The following is a 22,483-nucleotide window of genomic DNA, read 5'->3' as shown; positions in this document are numbered from 1 at the left end:
ATTAGTGTTGGTGAGGACATGGAGAGCACTTGTGTGTTGCAGGAGGAGTGGGATGCAAACTGGTGCAGCCACTATGGCAGACAGCACGGAGGTGCCTCAAAAATTAAAAACAGAAATACCATATAACTCAGTAATTTTACCCCTGGGTATTTATTCAATGAAAATGAAAACACTAATTCAAAAAGATATATTCGCCCTTACGTTTATTGCACCCTTATTATTTATAATAGCTAAGATAAGGAAGCAACACGAGTGTCCATGGATAGGTGAATTGTGATACACACACACACACACACACACACACACACACAATGGAAATTACTCAGCCATCAAAAAAGAAAGAAACCTTGGCACATGCAATGATGTGGGTGGAGCCAGAGAGTATTATGCTAAACAAAATAAGTCAGATGGGGGCGCCTGGGTGGCACAGCGGTTAAGCGTCTGCCTTCGGCTCAGGGCGTGATCCCGGCGATCTGGGATCGAGCCCCACATCAGGCTCCTCTGCTATGAGCCTGCTTCTTCCTCTCCCACTCCCCCTGCTTGTGTTCCCTCTCTCACTGGCTGTGTCTATCTCTGTCGAATAAATAAATAAAATCTTTAAAAAAAAAAGTCAGAAAGACAAATACCATATGATTTCCCTCAGATACGGAATTTAAGAAACAAAATAAATGAACATGGGTGGGGAAAAAAGAGAGGCGAAACCAAGAAACAGACTTTTAACTACAGGGAACAAACTGATTGTTACCGGAGGGGGGGATGGGTGGTGGGCTGGGCTAAATAGGGGATGGGTATTAGGGAGGACACTTGTGTTGAGCACGGGTGTTGTATGTAAGTGATCACTAAATTCTACCAAAAACCAATGTTACACTGCATGGTAACCAACTGGAATTTAAGTAAAAATTTGAAGAAAAAAGTTAAAGTAGTTTATCACCAGAAAACCAGCCTTAAAAGAAATATTAGAGGGAACTTATTGAAATGGAAAAGAAGAGGCCATTAGAAGAAAGAAATTACAAAAGGAAAGCAATTCACTGGTAGAAGCAAACATTAAGACAAAGATGGTAAAATCAATTAGATCTAAAGGGACTCAAAATAAAAAGATGTGAAATATGCCAGCATATGGATAAAACATGTGGGAAGGGGTAAAACTAAAGATTTTTTAGAATGTGTTCAAACTTAAGTGACCATTAACTTAAGATAAACCGCTATATACTTTGGATGTTATATATGAACTTCATGGTAACTACAAACCTAAACCTAGGATATGCAAAAAAATAAAGAGAAAGCAGCCAAGCAAAACACTAAAGAAGGTCATCAATCACTAGGGAAGGAAGTGAGAGAGGAAAGGGGAAGAGAATTATAAAAGCAAATGGGAAACAATGAACAGCATGGCGATAAGTACATACCTATCAAAAATTACTTTAAATGTAAATGGACTGAAACAATAAACCTGAAAGAAGAAACAGGATAATATCTTCATGATCATGGATATGCAAAATTGTTTCAGTTTTCAAATTAGGTGTAAGATCCATCTTGGATTTATATCTGTGTATGTTGTGGGACCAGAGTGAACATCGGTTTTTGCACACAGATGCCCAATTGCTCAGGTACGTTTCGTTGAAGAAGACGGACTATCCTTTCTGCTCTAAAACTGCAGTCAGCTTTTTTTTGGTGAAAACTGTGACCACATATGTGCAAGTCTCCTCCTGAACTCTCTATTCTATTGGCCTATTTGTCAATCCTGTGTCAGTATCACTATTTTAATTATAGTAGCTTTATATCATGGCTTGATACCTAATGTGATTTTGAGAACTTTTTTCTTCAGAATTGCCCTGACTCTTCTGGGTTCTTTGCATTTCCATATAATTATAGAACAAGTTAATTTTAATTTTCTCAAAAACAAACAAACAAACAAAACAAAAACAAAAGCAAAAAACAACCCTGCTGATATTGTTGGAGATGCATCAAATCAATAAATCAATTTAGAGTGAATTGATAGTAAAAAGTGAGTCTTCCAATTCATGAACATAGACTATGTTTCCATTTATTTAATTCTTCTTTAGTCCCTTAATGCTTTGGTGTTTTCAGTCTAAAAGTCTTGTGCCTCTTTTGTTAGATTCCAAAATGTTGTACTTTTTAGATTTTTTTTATAAACATTGGGATTTTAAAATTTCACTTTTCAATAACTTCACTTTAATACAAGCAATTGTTTTATACTTTGACCTTTTATTCAACAATCTAGCTAATAAATTATTAAAAATTTAAAAAATAAATGTACATGGACTAAATGCTTTAGTCAAAAGACATAGGGTAAAGGAATGGGTAGAAAACCTTCAGACCCGATTATATGCAGCCTACAAGAGATTTACTTCAGACACCAGCTCTGAGATCACCACCAAGGGCTTACAGGAGAAAAAGGAAGTTATGGAGGAGGCAGAAAACAGAAGAGATGCACCTACTAATGGGAACACTAATGAGGAAAATGGGGAGCAGGAGGACAGCAAGGAGACCGATGAAGAGAAAGAAGGGGGTGAGGAAGAGGATGGCCATTAAGACGAGGAGGTCGCGGCAGCTGGGGCAAAGGGCAGCTGAAGATGATGAGTGCAATGAGGCGGACAGCAAGAAGCAGAAGACCAAAGAGGATAATTAGCAAAAAAGGAAAAGTTAAACTTAACAACAAAAGGTCACCATGACCTGTTCACCCTCCACTTTCTGTCTCAGAATCTAAATGTGGTCACCTTCCAGTAGAGTCCCGTCCTGCCGCCCCCGTGGGCAGTGCCAGCCACATGACACACGCTCTCCACCACCCAACCACAACCACAATGTGAATTTGCAACAGGGGAGGAAAAAAGAACCCAAACTTCAAAGGCCCGGCTCTTTCTTTTTCTTCAATGTACTTTAAAAAGGAAAACGTGTATTTTTATTGACATTTCATATTTTTGTACATATTGTTAGGGGTCATTTTTAATGATCTTGGATAACCAAACTGGCCATCAGATGGTTCTCTGTCCTGCTTGTGGTGTGACCATGTTCATTATAATCTCAAAGGAGAGAAAAAAACCTCATAAAAAAGGTGAAGACAACAACAAAAATCTTATTCTGAGCATCCTAGGAACTTTGTACTTAGCTCTACTCTAACTAGTTGGTTTGTATGAGATGGTAAAAAAAGGCCAAAGATAAAAACTTTCTTTTCCTTTTTTGTCTATGAAGTTACTATCTGTTTATCTGTTTATTTATTTTTGGCCTGTTTGATGTATGTGTGAAACAGTATTTTCTAACAGTAAACCGGAATTTATTTTGCTGAGTTGTTTTAACAACAGCAATAAAATGGAGTAGCAAATCTAAGGGAACATAGATTTTAACAACAGTAACAAGACACAAAAAGGTGCGTAATATAATGGTAAAAGGATCAATCAACAGGAGGATAAAACAATTCTAAGTATCTATGCACCCAACATTGGAGCATCTAAATGCATAGAGCAAATACTAAGAGACATAAAGGAAGAAATGGACAGTAATACAATGATAGTACAGGACTTTACATGGACATCAACGGATAGATCATCCATACAGAAAATCAATGAAGAAACCATGTCTTTGAATGAGGTTAGACCAGATGGATTTAACAGACATATACAGAACATTCCATCCCCAAATGGCAAAATCACCTCCTCTTGAAGCGCACATGCGACGTTCTCCAGGATAGGTCACGTTAGGCCACGAAACAAGTCTTGATAAATTTAAGGAGATTGAAATGATATCTAGTATTCCCCCCCCCCAACCACAATGGTATGAACTAGAAACCAATCACAAGAAAAAAAAACTGGCATAAACACAAACAGGTGGAGGCTGAATAACATGACCATTGGGTCAATGAAATCCAAGAGGAAATAAAATAGGTGAAGACATACGAAAATGAAAGCACAATGCTTCAAAATCTTTGTACAAAGAAAAAGCACTTCTAAGAGGGATATTTACAGCAATACAGAACCACCTCAAGAAATGAAAAAATTCGAAAAAACAATCTAACCTTACATCTAAAGGAACTAGAAAAAGAAGAACAAAGCCATAAGTTAGTAGAAGGAAGGAAATAAAAGATCAGAGTGGAAATAAAATAGAGGCTAAAAAATCAGTAGAAAAGATCAATGAAAGCAAGAGATGGTTCTTTGAAAAGAGAAACAAGGTTAATAAAGTTTCAGCCAGAGTCATGAAGGGGAAAAAAAAAAAGATAGGACCCAAATGAAATCAGAAATGAGAGAGAAGTAACAACAAACACCACAGACAAGTAAAGGATTAGAAGAGACTACTTGAAAAATCATATGCTAACAAAGTAGACAAAGTAGAAGAAATGGCTAAATTCCTCAAAACATACAATCCTTCAAACCTGAGTCAATAAGAAATAGAAAAGGCTAAAATCAATTATTAGCAATGAAATGGAATGAATAATTAAAAAGTCATATTGATTGTAGGACCAGATGAGTTCACAGATAAATTCTACCAAACATTTAAAAAAGAGTTAATGTCTATTCTTCTCAAACTATTAAAAAAAAAATAATAGAGGAGAAAGGAAATCTTCTAAATACATTCTACAAGACCGGCATTTCCCTGATATTCAAACCAGACAAGCACACTATAAAAAAAAGAAAACTACAGGCCATATCTCTGATGAACAAGATGCAAAAAATTCTCAACAAAATATTAGCAAACTGCATTCAACAATCACTACAAGGATCACTCACAGCTATCAAATGGGATGCATTCTGGGGATGCAAGTGTGGTTCAATATCCACAGATCAATCAACATGATGCAGCACATTAACAAAGTGAAGGATAAAAATCATATGATGATCTCAACAGACTCAGAAAAAGCATTTGAGAAAATTCAATATCGATTCAGGATAAAAATTCTCAAAAACAAAATGGGTTTAGAGAGAATAGACCTCAACATAATAATGGCCATACATGACAAACCCACAGCTAACATCATACTCATCATCGATCTCCAGTAAGTGCTGCTGGTGAACAACAGATCAGGAAGAGAACAAGGATGGCAACTTTTGCCACTTTTACTCAACATAGCGATAGAAGTGCTAGCCACAGCAATTAGGGAAAAGAAGTAACAGGCATCCAAATTGGAAGAGCAGAAGTAAAACTATCATTATTTCCAGGTGACATGATACTGTACATACAAAACCCTAAAGACACCATCCAATAAACTACTGGAAGTGATAAATGAATCCAGTAGAGTCGTGGGATACAAAATTAATATACAGAAATATGTTGCATTTCTATATACTAATAAAGTAGCAGAAACAAATTATGAATCCCATTTATAAGTGCATGAAAAAGAATAAAATTATAGATATAAACTTAACCACGGAGATGAAGGACCTGCACTCTGAAAGCTATAAAACATTGATGGGAGAAATTACAGAGGACACTAATGAAAAGATACGCCATGCTAAGGAATTGGAAAAATATTGTTAAAATATCTATACAGCCCAAAGCAATCTACACTTCCAATGGAATCCCTATCAAAATATCGATTGCATTTTTCACAGGACTAGAAGAAATAATATTAAATTTGTATGGATCCACAAATCACTGAGGAGCCAAAGCAATCTTGAGCAAGAAGAATGAAGCCAGAGGTATCACAACCCCAGATTTCAAGATGTACCACATAGCTATAATAATCAAAACACTATGGTACTGAAACAAAAATAGACCCAGAGATCAATGGAACAGAATAAGGAGACAGAAATAAACCCACACTTCTATGGTCAATTAATCTACAAAAATGGAGGCAAGGATATACACAGGGAGACAACAATCTCCAGTAAGTGCTGCTGGGAAAACTGGGCAGCTACATGGTAAAGAAATGAAACTGGACCGCTTTCTTACACCATACACAAAAATAAAGCAAAATGGATTAAAGACCTAAGTGTGAAACATAAAAACTAGAGGAAATCATGGGAAGTAATCTCTGACATCAGCTTTAGCAACATTTTCTTGGCTATGTCTCCTCAGGCGAGGGCAAGAAAAGCAAAAATAAACTATTGGGACAACAACAAGATAAAAAGCTTTTGCACAGCAAAGGAAACCATCAACAAAACGAAAAGGCAAGCTACTGAATGGGAGAGGATATTTGTAAATGATATATGCAATAAGGAGTTAATATCCAAAATACATAAAATTACACAACTTCAACAACCCTCCCCGAATTAATCCAAGTAAAAAATGGACAATCTGAATAGACGTTTTCCCAAAGAAGACATTCAGATGGCCAGCAGACATATGAAAAGATACTCAACATCACTCATCATCAGGGAAATGCAAATCAAAACCATAATGAAATATCACCTCGCACTTGTCAAAAGGCTAGTAGCAAAAAGACAACGTGTTGGTGAGGATGTGGAGAAAAGGGAACTTTCGAGCACTGTTTGTGGAAAGGTAAACTGGTGCAGCCACTATGGAAAACAGTACGGAGTTTCCTCAAAAAATTAAAAATAAAAATAGTATATGATTTAGCAATTCCACTACTGGGTTTTTACCCAAAGAAAACCCAGCTACACCCAAATACCAAGTTATTACCCAAAACATTTATTCAAAAAGATATATGCACCCCAATGTTTAATGTAACATTATTTACAATAGCCAAGACACGGAAGCAACTCAAGTGTCCATCAACAAATTAATAAAGATTCCACACACAGTGGAATATCACTCAGCTATTAAAAAAGAATGAACTCTTGCCAGTTATGAAAACATGGAAGGACCTAGAAGATATTATGCTTAGTAAAATAAGCCAGACGTAGAAAGACAAATACCATATGATTTTACTTACAGAATATAAAAAAAACAAGTGAACAAGCAAAACAAAAATATCCCAGAAATAGACACAAATACAGAAAACTGGTGGTTTCCAGAGGGAGGGTGTGAGGGATGGACAAAATGGGTAAAGGAGATTGAGACATACAAACTTCCAGTTATAAAGTAAGTCCTGAGGATGAAAGTACAGCATGGGGAATGCAGTTATTAATATTTTAATAACATATGGTGACGTATAGTAACCATACTTATTGTGGTGAGCATTTTGTAATGTGTAGAATTGTTGAATCACTGTGTAGTACACATGAAATACAATATTGTTCAACTATACTTAAATAAAAAGAAAAAATCACTTATGAAATACTAAGGGAAATTTGTACACTAACCTTAAGAAATTGCGTATTGGGATAAAATGATAGTTTATGTTTATGTTTTTATAAAAAATTGAGTATTCATCTTTTATAACTCATTCTGAAGTATTTGTAGATTAAACAATATGATTTTCTTTGAAATAATCCTGTAAGAGGTAGATGGGCAGGAAGTGGATAGCAATATAGACGAAATAGGATTGGTCATCATATGCCAACAAAATGGACAAAGTAGAAGTGACTAAATTCCTCAAAACATACAATCCTCCAAACCTGAGTCAGAAAGAAATAGAAAAATCTAAAATCAATTACTAGTTATGAAATGGAATCAATAATTAAAAACTCACATTCATTCCAAGACCAGATGAGTTCACAGATAAATTCTACCAAACATTTAAAAAAGAGTTTATATCTACTCTTCTCAAACTATTCAAAAAAAAAAAAAAAATAGAAGGGAAAGGAAAGCTTCTAAACACATTCTACTAGACCAGGATTTCCTTGATGCCCAAACCAGGCAAACACACTCTAAAAACAAAACAAAACAAAACAGAACTACAGGCCAATACCTCTTACGAACAAGATGCAAAAATTCTCAACCAACTATTAACAAACTGCTGTCAACGATACACAAAAGGATCATTGATGGTGATCAAGTGGGATTGATACCGGGGCTGCAGAAACAGGTTTCTAAAGCTGAGTGATGGGTACACTGCAGAACTAAGTGGTGCTTACACTTCTCTCTGCTTCTGTATGCTTTTAATATCCATAATAAAAAGGTAAAATATCTTAAAAATGACAATATATTGCTTAATGTACTTAATGGTGCTAAATTGTACGCTTAAAATAGTTGTAACGGTAAATTTTATGTTATATTTAAACACAATAAAAAAAATGGGCCAAAGGAAAAAAAATCTAAAAAGATGATCCAGTGATTTTTTATTTATAAGGCACATCTGAAATTAAATAGATGAATTCTATTATTTTGTTTCAACATGAATGTCCCATGTGTAAAGAACCCTGCTGATGTCTTAAGTGGTCTATTCTGAGTCCTTGGTAATCTCACCAGCTGGTAATACCAAGCTGGATTTCAGATATGACCATTGGCTAGTGGAAGAGAGCCCAACTCTTCAACTTAAGAGTTTTTCCCCTTGTTTAGGACCCAGTATTAGGAAATGAGTCCTAAAGGCAAGAATTTTAACAGACTCGAGGACAAATATTTTAGCTCTGAGTAATCAGATAAACGCTCTGCCCTGGAAGTGCCATGTTAAGAAGTAGTTACCATTCTTCTTTGAAAACACTAGCAAAAATATATATGCACCCCTGTTTATTGTAGTGTTATTTACAATAGCCAAGATATGGAGGGAACCCAACTGTCCATCAGTAGATGGATGAAGAAGATGGAAGGCATGGGTGTGTGTGTGTGTGTGTGTGTGTGTGTGCACCATAAACAATGGTGTGTGTGTGTGTGTGTGTGTGTGTGTATTATATAATGGAATATTACTCAGTATAAAAAGGAATGAGATCTTGCCATTTGCAATGGCTTGTGTGAGCCTAGAGGGCATAACGTTAAATGAAATAAATTAGACAAAGACACCATATGGTTTCATTTATATGTGGAATTTAAGAAACAAAACAAATGAACAGAGATAAGAGACAAAAAAAAAATACGGACTTTTCAATACAGAGAACAAACCGGTGGTTGCCAAAAGGGAGATGGGTGAGGGCATGAGTGAATTGTTAAATTATTATATTGTACACATGAAACTAATAGAACACTGTATGTTAATTATACTTCAATTAAAAAAATAAGTTACAATTCTTCAAAATCATCCAGAATGTGTTCATCACCTATTAATGTAGATGCTTTTTAAAAAAAAGATTTGAGAGAGAGAGAGAGAGAATGAGTGGGGGAGGGACAGAGAGAGGGGGAGAGGCAGACTCCCTACTGAGCAGGGAGCCCAGCCTGATCCATCTCAGGACCTGGTATCATGACCTGAGCTGAAGGCCAACGCTTAACTGGCTGAGCCACCCAGGCGCCCCTAGCCTATACTCTTCTTTAATTTGGTGATTACTTGGATCTTTCTAATGTAAGAACTTCAGGATATTTCTTATTACAAAAAGATATGGGAAGAGAATTGCTTAGTTACAATCAGTGACAGCCTACGTCAGACACAAGGAAACAGATGGATGACTGTCTTTATTAAGTTTGTTCCTCAGAGCTTCTCTGAGCCCTTCGAATCTTAAAATATTTAGATTAGGCTCTTTTTTGGACACTAGTCACTTTCTTGACTCAAAAAATTGTTCTTAAAGGAAGGTGAATGGTTCTGGACTTAGGAACATGGTTTACAGAAATATAGTGAGAATAACATTTTTCTGAAAAGAGAAATCCCCATGCCAAAGATAGAAGAAAAATATTTTTTTAGATAAGAAAAGCTATCTGGTGATTTCCTTCCAGTCTTTTGAGAATCAAATGTCATCAGCCCTGTATAGCCATTCTTTAAAGAAAAAAAAATGCTTTATTGATATATAATTTGCCTACCACATAATTCACCCATTTAAAGTCTATAAGTCAAAGGTTTCTTGTACATTACCTTATTAATTATAAATGTTGTGATTATAAACTTTTCTATTTTAACCACTGAAATGATATTAATTACATTTATAATATTATGCAACCATCACCACTATCTTTTTTCCAGACCTTTTTAATCACTCCACATGGAAACCCCATATTCATATATATATTCATATATATTGATATATTCAGGTATATTCATCGTATATAGTTCATATATATATATTGAACTATAACTTCTATTCCACCCCTCACCCCCATGAAGCCATTCTTAACTGTTCCAGGCCAAATTTGCTATGGAATTTTTGGTACCCCAAATTTTGCTTACGTATCTTTCAAGTTATTTACTTTTTGTAGTAAGTTTACATGTTTGTTCATCTCACTAGATTAGCTTTCCTGGGGATATAATCATATCAGCTGCAAATGATAATTGTGTCTTCCTTTCATAATTAATTAGTAGTAATTAAATTATTAAGATCAGTAAGAGGACAGAGAGTATCTTTGTCATAATAAAGAGTAGACTTTGCTATCCACTTGGCTGAATCTAGGTGTATAAAAGAATAAAAAGTCCAATCATAGAAATACTAAAGTAAAATGAAATATTTAGAAATGAACGTGTGGAGAACAGTCTGAGATTAGAAGCAATAGAAATATGTCACAAAGGAATTCTTCAGTGCTTAAACTGTAAATATTAAGTACTCTAAAATGTCAAGCAATTAATCAAATATTTTCTGCAAAATTGAGAGACTGAATGTTAAGATGTTTGTTATATAAAGAACTGTCAACTCAGAAATTGAAAACATTGACATCAAAATTAAAAAACCGGACAAAGGAAATAGACCATTCAGAAGAAAAATATTAGTAAAAAAAAGTATTTGAAGGGAAATGCAACTGAAATACTATTTTAAATTACTTTTATTTTAGTACCAGTGTAAGTCTCCATTTTCATCTGTCGAATTTGCAGATATTTTTAATAACATTTTATAATTTAATGAAAAATATTTAAATTGATGACAGATACAATCTTGGTGAGCACGCAGCTATTCATTCATCAATCAGAAGATGGATTTTGTATGACTCTTTTCTTTCAAGCAGCTAATTAAAAGCATATAATATAGGAGGTGTTACAGGATTTTTTTGGCATAACTAAATACCTTATTTCAGAAAAGTCTTTGGTAACAGTTATGAAAGGAAATAGTATACCTGGACTTCAAGCCTTTCTGTGTAAATATTAAACAGCAGTCAATTTCATATGTTTTGTTTCTTAAATTCTACGTGAGTGAAATTATAAGGTGTTTGTCATTCTCTGATTTATTTCACTTAGCATTATACCCTCAAGGTCCATCTATGTTGTTGTAAATGGCAAGATCTCATTTTATTCATGGCGAAGTAATATCCCATTATATAGATGTGTACACACACACACGTGTACATACATACATGAATGGATAAAGGTTATATTATACACATATCACATCTTCTTTATCCATTCATCTACGGGTGGACACTTGAGTTACTTCAATGTCTTGGCTATTGTAAAAAAAAATGCTGCAATAAATAGAGGGGTGCATATATCTTTTTGAATTAGTGTTTTTATTTTCTTTCGATAAATATCCAATAGTAGAAATACTGGACCATAGGGTAATTCTTTTTTTAATTTTTTGAGGAAACTTGAAACCTCTTACACTGTTGGTGGGAATGCAAACTGGTGCAGCCACTCTGGAAAACAGTGTGGAGGTTCCTCAAAAGGTAAAAATAGAGCTACCCTATGACCAGCAATTGCACTAGGAGGCATTTACCCAAAAAATACTGAGTCTAAGGGATACATGCACCTGATGTTTAAGGCAGCATTATCAACAAGAGCCAGATAATGGAAAGAGTCCCTATTGTTTTCCACAGTGGCTGTACTAATTTGCATCCCCGCCAACAGTGCATCATGCCTCCTCACCAACACTTAGTATTTGTGATTTTCATTTTAACCATTCTGACAGGTGTAAGGGGTTATGTGGAATTTAAGAAACAAAGACAAACAATGAAAAATAGAGACAAAAACGAAAACATTTTGCTTAAATATAGAGAACAAACTGGTGGTTTTCAGGAGGGAAGTAGGTAGGAGGACAGGTAAAACATAAAAGGGATTAAGAGTACGCAAGTAATGAATCATGGAACTTGACATCAAAAACTAGGGATGTACTGTATGGTGACTAACATAATAAAAAAATTATTAAAAAAGTACACTTATTTTGATAAGCACAGAGAAACGTACAGAATTATTGAATCATTATATCGTACACCCAAAACTAACATATAACACTGTATGTTACCCTTCAATAAAAATAAAGTCCTTCTCAGTTAAAAAACAAAAAGCAGTCAACTTAAAAAGTAAAACAAAGCAACAACAACAACAAGCCAATTAACAAACAAACAGGGGTTGGTTTCCACATCTGGCTTCACCCATGTCATTTTAGGCCACGGCTAAACGTACCTCTATGGGGCTTGGGAGGCTCCCGAACAGATTTTAAATTAGTGATGACATTCCCTTCAGTTACCCTGTTATCCAGATGGATACAATGACATTGTCAGCTAAACCTATTTCATTTGATTAAATATTTGTCTGTGTATTATTAAGAGCACTATATGTAACTTTTATTCTTTGTGTGTTGAGAAGCTGAGTGGTGTACTGAACTAAGACTATGTAGACCATGACCTGACGAACGAGGGGGCACAAGCCCACACACATGGGGTCAGTGGGTAGTTCCCTCAGCACCCAAACTCCCACTTCAGGAAAGTGAGACCCACAGGGTCCTTTTGATTAAAGGTACAGTTTAATTTCAATAAACATCACAAAAATAATATATACTTATTTTATGTAATTATTTTAAGCCAATGACTTCCAAAAAAAAAAAAATCATCTCTTGGCAGCAGAGGAAGTCACATTTCATGGAAATTGATTCTTAGGATTCCAAAACTGAAAACTGTTAGAATCCATTTTTGATATGTGATTATATCTACTGAAATGTGTATAAGCTAGACCATAATAATTTATACTGAAAACAAGCCATATTATTTGCTGATAATATATCCCTTTTTCCTCAATACTTCAGTTCTTGTTCAGTTTGAGAAGCCCTACTCCCCTGAAGCAATAGAACATCTTCAGAAAGTCCTTATACCTTGAAATACCACTGGATCCAGCAGTTTCACTAACAACAGAGACAGAGCTGAGAATAAAAGGAATCATGGGGAAACTAGACCAGCCGATCCCACCCAACCTTTCACCAACGTGAACCCCACCACCGGTGCTGCACACAGCACAGCCACCATCTTCCCCCCTCGAGACACCTGCTGCAGGAGGTTCAGCTAGACATCCTGCTGGAGGGGAGGGACCACTTGGGATGCAGGAAGGAATATGGCGGGGATTTCCTGAGGGCTGGGATGTCCTCCCCAGCCCTGAAGGCAGGAACTTCAGGAAAGGTGACAGACTTCAGCAACAGCACCCGTCTTGTCAGTGTATCTTTGAGGGCTGGGTCTCTCTGTCTCTCCTGTTCAACCAACCCAGTGAAGGAGTATCAGAGCTCTCGGGAGGGCAAGGAGCCAAGGCTATGACAGAGTGATCTTCATAGGCCAGTTTGACAATAGCATCTCCTGGGTCCTCTCGGAGTGTGGTCTGACCCTAAACTCAAGTGCTGAACTTGGCAAATACCTGGTCTACCAAGACCAGGAAGCCTTCTACTGCGTGAGGTCTCCACATGTTCCCTAGGAGGCCCTGACCCACAGGACCACCAGCAGTGGAAACATTGCCTATCTTAGAAAGGAAAAACAAAGTCTTCCACAGGAAAACAGGCCTTCACATACAATAATCAATACAAAGGAGGCGGCTTAGGTTCAGACCAACCCTGCCTAGAAACTTTTCCTAATCAAGCTCCCTTAGGTCAGTGAATGTTGACTGGGTTATAAATCCATCCATTGCTCAGAGTCAGGTCAGCTGCTAGTGTGCTCACAGGGCCCCATACAGGTCACCGCTACACTGTGGCTTTAAGGAACATAACCAATGCTTTTGCATATGCCTGTAGTTCTCCATGGTTTGTAGTACTTCTAGCCTTGGTAACTTTTTAGAGACCAGTATTTTCTATAACATAGTTCCATGGAACATAGTCCATGGAACAATCCTACAGGATATTAATAGATGCTAGGTTTAAAAAAAAAAAAAAAGGAAAAGGAGGGGGTGAATGGTATTATTCTTTAGTTACTCCACCTTGTACATTAAATGGCCAAATCCTATGAATTATACGTCCTGTATAGCTCCTGAACCCAGCCATTTCACACCATTGCTGTTGCCTCAATCATTGTATAAACTGTCATCGTACCTCCGCTCGATTATTGCAACGATCTCCAGAACTGATTTCCTTGCCCACAGTCTTGTTTCCTTCAATCTACTCTCCACACTGCACCCAGACTAATGTTTCCAAAATCTAGATGACTTTTACTTTTTCTTGCTTAAAACCCTTTGTATGATCTCATTGCTCTAAGGATAAGATCCAGACTCTTTCATGTTTACAAGCACTTGCCCGGCTCTGAACCCTGTCGTCTCACCCCTATGGTGCCTTGCTCTGTCAGGCAAACTCCACTTTTATTTCACAGACCATGCTGTCTTTCAGCTCTGGCACTTTACAAGCCTTGGTTTAAAGTGTCATTTCCTCCATGTTAGGGTAAAGTGCCAGTCCCATATTCTTCCAGTACATTCTGTTTCCCCCCCCCCCCAATGATAACACTCACTATACTTTAAAATTTCAAATGTATTTTTTAATCTTCTGAACTGTAAGCTCTGTGAGGAATAACCACAACTTTCCCCCGCCAACATTTATTTATTCAATTTATCAATAGTTAGGACTTTCTAGGTTCCAGGCACAGCTCTAGGTGTTTGGAATTCAACATTCTAGTGGGGTAAGACGACAGCAAACAAACAGGTTTGTAACAAAGTCACCAGAATAAAGAATTTTAATGTAATGGTGAATGCTATCTTTCCTTTCCTTCCCCCCCCCCTTTTTTTTGAGAGAGAGAGAGAGGGAGAAAGAGAGCACGTGCATGTAGGGGTGGGAGGGAAGGGCCAAAGGAGGGAGAAAGAGAATCTTAAGCAGACTCCACACCCAACATGGAGCCTGACACAGGGCTCAACCTCACAACCCTGAGACCATGACCTGGTCTGAAATCAAGAGTCGGTTGCTTAACGGACTGAGCCACCCAGGCACCCCTGGTGAATGCTGTTTTATAAAAGGCCGGGTAAGGCCTGTCTTGAAAACCAACCTGAGAATGGGACACTAGAACAGCACCTTGTATGTAGTGAGGAAGTGAACCAGGTGAATTTGGGGGGAAATGCCATTCCCAAGAGAGGGTATAAGAACTGAGGTAAGAATATGCTGGAATGTTTCCGGAACTGTGAATGGAGCCACTGAGGCTGACATGTAACGAATGTGGAGGAGAGAAGGTCAGAGGTATAGGCAGAGCTTAGAGGCCATCTATCTATGACAGGAAGCCATTGAGGGCCACTATTCTGTCTCACCATCTAGTGTGATGTCTACCACCTGGAAGATTCTCAACTGTTGAATGGAAAAATAACTGAAACACAATCTGGGAAAATAATTAAATAGGTTTATTTGCAGCCGCCTTTTCAGTAACCGTAGTATCTATCCCTTCAAGTAGGGGTAGAATGCAGAACTTCACAATTATTTCACCAGGGAACAGTTATTTAATGGGTCATTTTAAGAGGTTTTGGTTCCATAGTTTGGTAATTGCTGCTATAGAGAGGCCTTGTTTTTGTGATGTGGGTTCAGAAAAGCAAGTAGGATAACACAGTATCCTGGAAATTCAAATTCAAATCCATTTTTAAACATTATGATGATACAAGGGCAGGGCGCAGGGCAAAACTGACCCTACATCTCTGTAAGATTTCCCTTTCACCCCTGTGTCACTTTCACTTCTTTGTTTTCCTGATCAAGGTATGGAACAATCCCTTTATCCTATGGCTCAGACAAAAGAGGCTGGGTTTTTAAAAAATATATATTTTACTAATAACTAAAGGAGACCTAATCATGGAGACCTAGAGGGCTTCCCATTTTGAAGGCCATGTCTTAACTCTATGGGAAGAGTCTACCCAGGCTGATTCCATTTTCCCTGTTGGCCACATCTGGCTCCCTCTTGAGATGGTCACCATTGCAGCCTGGGTTGGGGGAGCTCTCCTTACACACTTTCCTGCCTGTTCATAGGAAATCCTAAATTCCTGGTCTGGCACACCTGCATGTATTTTGGGTCCAACTATGCTTCTAAAGTGGGCTATGACAATAATGTGCCTGACCCTGTCTTACCTCTAATAGACCCTTCCAGATTCCCTGCTTTATTCAGACTGTCCAGTTTTTCCTCCCACTGCGTGAAGCAGAGATGTAAATTTCCTCCCAGATAATTTAGTGCCTACACAAGGAATGGTTGGCTTCATAGTTAATTCCATATCCAAGAATTCTCACAGATCATTCGATCATTAAATTCTAAGCCCCATTCTTAGGCCCAAGTCAGGTTCTAGGACCTCATTCCTTTTCACAAGTCCAAGGACTAAGCCTGTTTCTCTTTCATTTGTTAACATACTAAATACATTTTCTCACTACTGTTTTTTCTCTCAGGCCTGGCTACCAAATTGGACGCTACCTGCTCAAATACTCAAATTATTATTTTTTAATATTAAGAGTTTTATTGATAATCATGATGTGAAAATAAACAAGGGGTGGCCACATGAGAAGACTTCATACTGGAAACACAGTTGATGATAAATCTTTCAGTTTCTATCACGGTCTATTACAGACCCCCTTCTGAAATGTAATATGTATAATACATACACGCATGTTTAATACGAAGTCAAGACACATTGAAATGAATGTCTTTATACCCCGAGTACCTATTTTTTAATCCTATTTTTAATGTGTCAAAGTTTGGCTTTGACATTCAAATGTACCAGGTAACCAGGTATCGGTCTCTTTTGTCAACTTCAACCTTACTGGGATAGATATGGAAGAATGTTTCGAATTTCATAAGTCCAAGTTCCCCACTAAGACAAATTTTAACCTTGTGCCAAAGTTAAGTCTGATAGGATCCTCAGTAAAAACACTCTGGAATGACCATTATGCTCATTTTGCATATGTGGAAATTTAAGCACAGACATATTAAATAGCTTGGCCAAAGTAAGTTACACCAAGCAAATGGCCAGATTGGAACCAGAATCCCAATCTACTTTTTTTTTATAATAATATTTTTTTATTATATTATGTTAGTCACCATACAGTACATCCCTGGTTTCTGACGTAAAGTTCGATGATTGATTAGTTGCGTATAACACCCAGTGCACCATGCAATATGTGCCCCATCACCAGTCTATCCCATTCCCCCACCCCCCTCCCCTCTGAAGCCCTCAGTTTGTTTCTCAGAGTCCAATCTACTTTATTCTCAAATCAAGGAGCTATAGCACGGTCTCCCATGACTCCATCACCCCACCTAGCTGTCATTTTCCAGACACCTGGCCCCTCACTTCTGCAGTCTTCTGGTGCCCTTGAGGGGAGAATTATTCTCACTTGACCTTCAAAAAAAAAATCCTTTCCTGGGATTCAGGCAATCTTTTTCAATTTTGGAAACAACTTCCTTTGTCCCTCCTGGTGGTCTCTGTAGCTCTGACTCTGGCAGCCCTTTCCTTTTCCTAGATGGATTTTATGTTGATGGAATGAATTCAGTTGACCAGATATAGTCACCATCTTAATTGGTAAGACCTATATCTTGAGGTGAAGCTCACAGTGCTAGACAATTAAAACATTATAATGAATAAGTGACCTAAGTCCTACTCTCAAGGAGATGATAAAGTACAGAAAACAGCCTCTGGGGGTCCTGCAAAGGTGGAGAGTGCATGAAGAGGAGGTTGGAGAAGTGAACACTCATAGGAGGTAGTAAGCCAGAGGAGCTGGGTCTTAATACTGTAGGTTGATAATGGAAAGTCGTGGAAGCATTTTATCTAGGGGAATAAAACACGCAGCACAGAGGATGTTTTTTGAGTGGGATAAACTAAAGGAGCAGGAATATAATAATTTAGGGCAAGTTTCTCAAAGTAATGTCCTTGGGTCAGCAACCTCTGCTTCATTTGAAAGTTTGTTAGAAATCCAAATTCTTGGACCTCACCCCAGAACTATTTTTTTCAGCTTTATTGAGGCGTGATTGACAAAATTATACACCATTAAGGTATACGGTGTATTTTGATATACATTGTGAGATGGTTACCATAATCAAGCTGAGTAACATGTCCATCACCTCCCGTAGTTAGCATGTTTGTGTTGTTATAATTTTTTTTATTCTTAAGTAATCTCTACATCCAACGTGGAGCTCAAACTTACAACCCTGAGATCAAGAGTCGCATGCCCTACCGACTGAGCCAGTCAGATGCCCCTGTGTGTTGTAAGAACACTTAAAATCTGCTTTTTCAGCCAATTTCAAACCTACAATACATTAACTATAGTTACCATGCTGTACATTAGGTCCCAGGGCTTAGTCATCTTATAACTGAAAGTTTATACCCCTTAACCAACATCTCCCCATTTTCCCTCCCCTAAACCCCTGACAACCACCATTGTATGAGTGCAGAACCCAGATCTCATGACCCTGAGATCACCACGTGAGCCAAGACTTAACTGACAGTGCCACTCAGGATCCCCAACCATTCTGTTTCTAGGAGTTTGACTTGTTGAGATTTCACATTTTTGTGAAATCATGCAGTATTTGTCTTTCTGTATCTGGCTTGTTTTCACCTAGCATAACGTCCTCCAGGCTCATCCCTGTTATTGCAAATGGCAAGATTTTTTTTTTTTGAGGCTGAATATTTCATTGTATATATAAACCACATTTTCTTTATTCATCCATCAATGGATACTTAGGTTGTCTCCATATCATGGCTATTGTGAATTAATGATGCTTTGAATATGGGCATCTAGATAGCTCTTCAAGCGCCCCAAAACTATTGACTCAAAAGCTCTGGAGATGAAGTTCAGCTATCTCAGTTGTAATAAGCTCTCCAGATAATTCTGATGTATACTCAAGTCTGAGCAGTACTGACCTAGGAAAATGTTGATGAAGGCCTGAATTACCACAGGCAGTAAAGATGGAAAGGTTGACTTGCAGTAGGAAATCATTTAGAAGATAAAAACCAAAGACATGTTTGATTAATTGCATATGTCTCTCTTTGGATCCCTGCTATTAGCAGAACAGTTTTCCAGAATCCTGACCCATTTACTTTCTCAGAATATCTTAAATATATTAAGGTAAAGAAAAAAAAAAAAGCATTTGCAGAGAGTTAAGAGTGGCTCAATCTCTCTAAGCCAGAGATTTTTCCTTTACTATCTGGGCAGATATCAGGCTAATTTATTTTCCCATTTTTTCTGAAGGTCAAACATGGGGGTTGAAATGATGAACTTTACCTCCATCGAGATCCTACCATGTAACAGTTAAGTCTATTATGCTGTTGCTTGCTGTGTTCACAATTTATCTAAGAGACGTTCTTACTTTGAGAAAATTGATATTAACCATTTTCATCTTTCACTTCTTGGGACAAGGAGTACGAATCATCTTGGGTTTTACAGGAAAGATTTTATTGTTAGAAATTATTTTCATATCAATTTTAACCAATTTCCACCTTGAGTCAGATCTAAAAGTCTAAGCAACCCTTAATTTCAGCTGCCTACTCTCAAAAGGTACAGGTTATTTTTATTTAAACTTAAGATTTCTTCCTGAAAATCCAATAATTGGGTAATGTGAAAATGTCTCAGATAAGCTACTGAGTTAGAACATTTCTTTGGTGGTTTTTCATATCTGTTTCAGCCAAACCATCTTGATTAAAGTTCTATGAACTAACAATTTCTGTGGATATTTTCAGTTTTATTGCAGGAAATTCAGTGGTCAATATAAAGCCATCTCACTCATAAAAGCGATGTTTCTGCTATACTGGAATTAAAGTGAATTTCAGAAAAAGCAAATGACTTTCACTATAACAATCAATAGTGTATGCATTTACCAGTTGCCCCTTTTTCATGTATTCAGCAAATGTTTACTGAGGACACTGTATGCAAAGAACTTTGTAAAACCCTGTGGAGAACATATAAATAAATCATGAGCCCACTGAAAGCTCACAGGCTATGGAAAAGACAGATCCCTTCTCTCTGCCATGGCAACCATCATCCATGCCCAATTTTTACACCTAAGATAGGTCTTAGACTCAAGACAACTTGAGTCCTCTTAACACTTCTATGGTTTACCTATTTCCCTGACCATAATTTCTAGTAAAATCAGGCAGTTGCTTAGAAGAGAATGTCAGATTATTATTTTTTGAGCCATTTATAAACCTGATATAACAACATGCATCAATTTAAGTTCCTAAACTTATACCACAAGCCCAAACAAGGCAGGTAGATGACAAAAAAAGATATGTTGCTTAAGTGGAAAATATATATAAATGACCTGATTCTTGAGAGAGGGAAGATGGTGGATTAGGAGGATCCTGAGCTCATCTCGTCCCATGGACACAAGGAGGCAACAACTATAAGTACTGCAACTAACTCCAAAAACGATCTGAAGGCTGGCAGAAGAGATCTTCCACAGCTAGTTGCAGAGAGAAGGCCACATCCAAAAGGGTAGGAGGCGTGCAGATGCAGTCGGAAACCAAACCCCTGGCATAACTGACCACAAATGGGAAGGACATCACAAGCACAGAGGAACGAAAGAATCAAAATCCACACTGGGCATCCCTGGTCTTGGAGACCTGCACTGGGAAGACCAGTCCCTGTAGCATCTGGCTTTGAAAATCAGCAGTATTTAACTCCAGGAGAGCCAGAGGGCAATAGGAACTGGAGTCCCATCCCTTAAAGAGCTAGCGCCTAGATAACTCAGCCTGACACATGGTACTGGAGCAGCAGTTTGAAAAGTGGGGTATATGTGAAGGAGATTTATTACTAATTTTAGGATGTGTGCTGGGGTGGGGCAGGGATCTGCAGGAGATTTCTACAGGAATGGAAGTGCTGGTAGGTGCCATTTTTCTTACCCTCCCCCAGCCTAAATAGCCAAATGCTTGCTGGAGCCAGTTCTAATACTTTCTATCCTTTGCTAGCACCACATGCCCCACCCCAGCATTCTCCTGCAGACCTGTCTCACCCAATCCACTTGCCCCAGCAGGCACCCCTCCAAATCACCTTGTTACACCCAGTGGGCAGCCCCTCCTACACTGAAGGGAGGGGAGCTAAGCCACACCCTAGCATCCCAGAGTTCCTGCAGCTGGGCCTCTCAGCTGGCTATGCACAGAATGAACCCTGTTCTTTGATGCTCCCACAGCTGTCATAGCGGCTAATAGCAGACAGGTGGGCTGAGGGCTGGTGCCCACCTACCAGTGGGTCTGTAGCTGAGTCTTTTAGCAGCACAAGGAACAAACCTGGCCCATCAGTGCTCCCACAATAAGCGAAGGGGGTCATTACTGCAAGTTGGGCCGAGGGCAGCTTAACCCGCCAGCATGCCTACTGCAATTATGGCTCAGCCATAGGAGGATGGCACATGTACCTACACAGGGGAAACCCATGGAGGGCCTGGCCCTGGTGATCAAAGGAGATTATGCTACAGTGTACGATAGAAATCCTATATAAGGCCACTACTTCTAAGACCAGGAGACATAGCTGATCTACTTAATACATAGAAACAAACACAGAAAGATAAACAAAATGAAGAAATAGGATTATGTTTCAAATGAAGAATAGGAAAGGAAACTACAGAAAAAGAGAGAAATGGGGGCGCCTGGGTGGCACAGCAGTTGAGCGTCTGCCTTCGGCTCAGGGCGTGATCCCGCATTGTGGGATCGAGCCCCACATCAGGCTCCTCCGCTATGAGCCTGCTTCTTCCTCTCCCACTCCCCCTGCTTGTGTTCCCTCTCTCGCTGGCTGTCTCTATCCTGTTGAATAAATAAATAAAATCTTTAAAAAAAAAAAGAGAGAAATGAAACAAAGATAAGCAATATCCTGATAAAGAGTTCAAAGTAATGGTCATAAATACACACACTCGACTTGAAAGAAGAGTTGATAAATCAGTAAGGACTTCAACAAAGAGATAGAAAATATAAAAAATAGCCAGTCAGAGCTAAAGAATACATAACTGAAATAAAATATACAGCAGAGGGAATCAACAGCAAATTAGAGGATGCAGAAGAATGGATCACTGATTTGGAAGACAGTGTAGTAGAAAGCAACCATGCTGAACAGCTAAATAAAGTAATACATACTTTGAGAGACTGTGTGACATCATCAAATATAACATTCACATTATAGAGATCCCAAGAGGAGAAAGAGAGAGAGAGAGAGAGACAGACAGACAGAGACAGAGACAGAAAACTTAAAGACATAATAGCTTAAAACTTCCCTAATCTGGGGGAAGGTAACAGACATCCAGATTCAAAACAGAGGAGCCCCAAACAAGAGGAACCCAAGGAGGTCCATACCAAGATACATAACAATTTAAAAAGCAAAAATCAAAGATAAGGACAGAATTTTAAAAGCAGCAAGAGAAAAGAAGCTACTAATGTACAAGAGAAATCCCATAAGGCTATGAGCTGATTTTTCAACAGAAACTCTGCAGGCCAGAAGAGAATGGCATGACATATTCCAAG

General features: G+C 38.0%; 1 pseudogene; it reads left to right on the top strand.

Moving 5' to 3' along the window:
- Positions 1 to 22,483, top strand: part of LOC123792467 (NXPE family member 2-like) — a 67,277-nt pseudogene that overhangs the window by 30,086 nt on the left and 14,708 nt on the right.

This window comes from Ursus americanus, chromosome 16 (genome assembly GCF_024610735.1).
Source record: "Ursus americanus isolate L20-20 chromosome 16, mUrsAme1.1.p, whole genome shotgun sequence".
In the NCBI taxonomy this organism is placed as follows: Eukaryota; Metazoa; Chordata; class Mammalia; order Carnivora; family Ursidae; genus Ursus; species Ursus americanus.
This window is presented reverse-complemented; position numbering and strand designations above follow the sequence as displayed.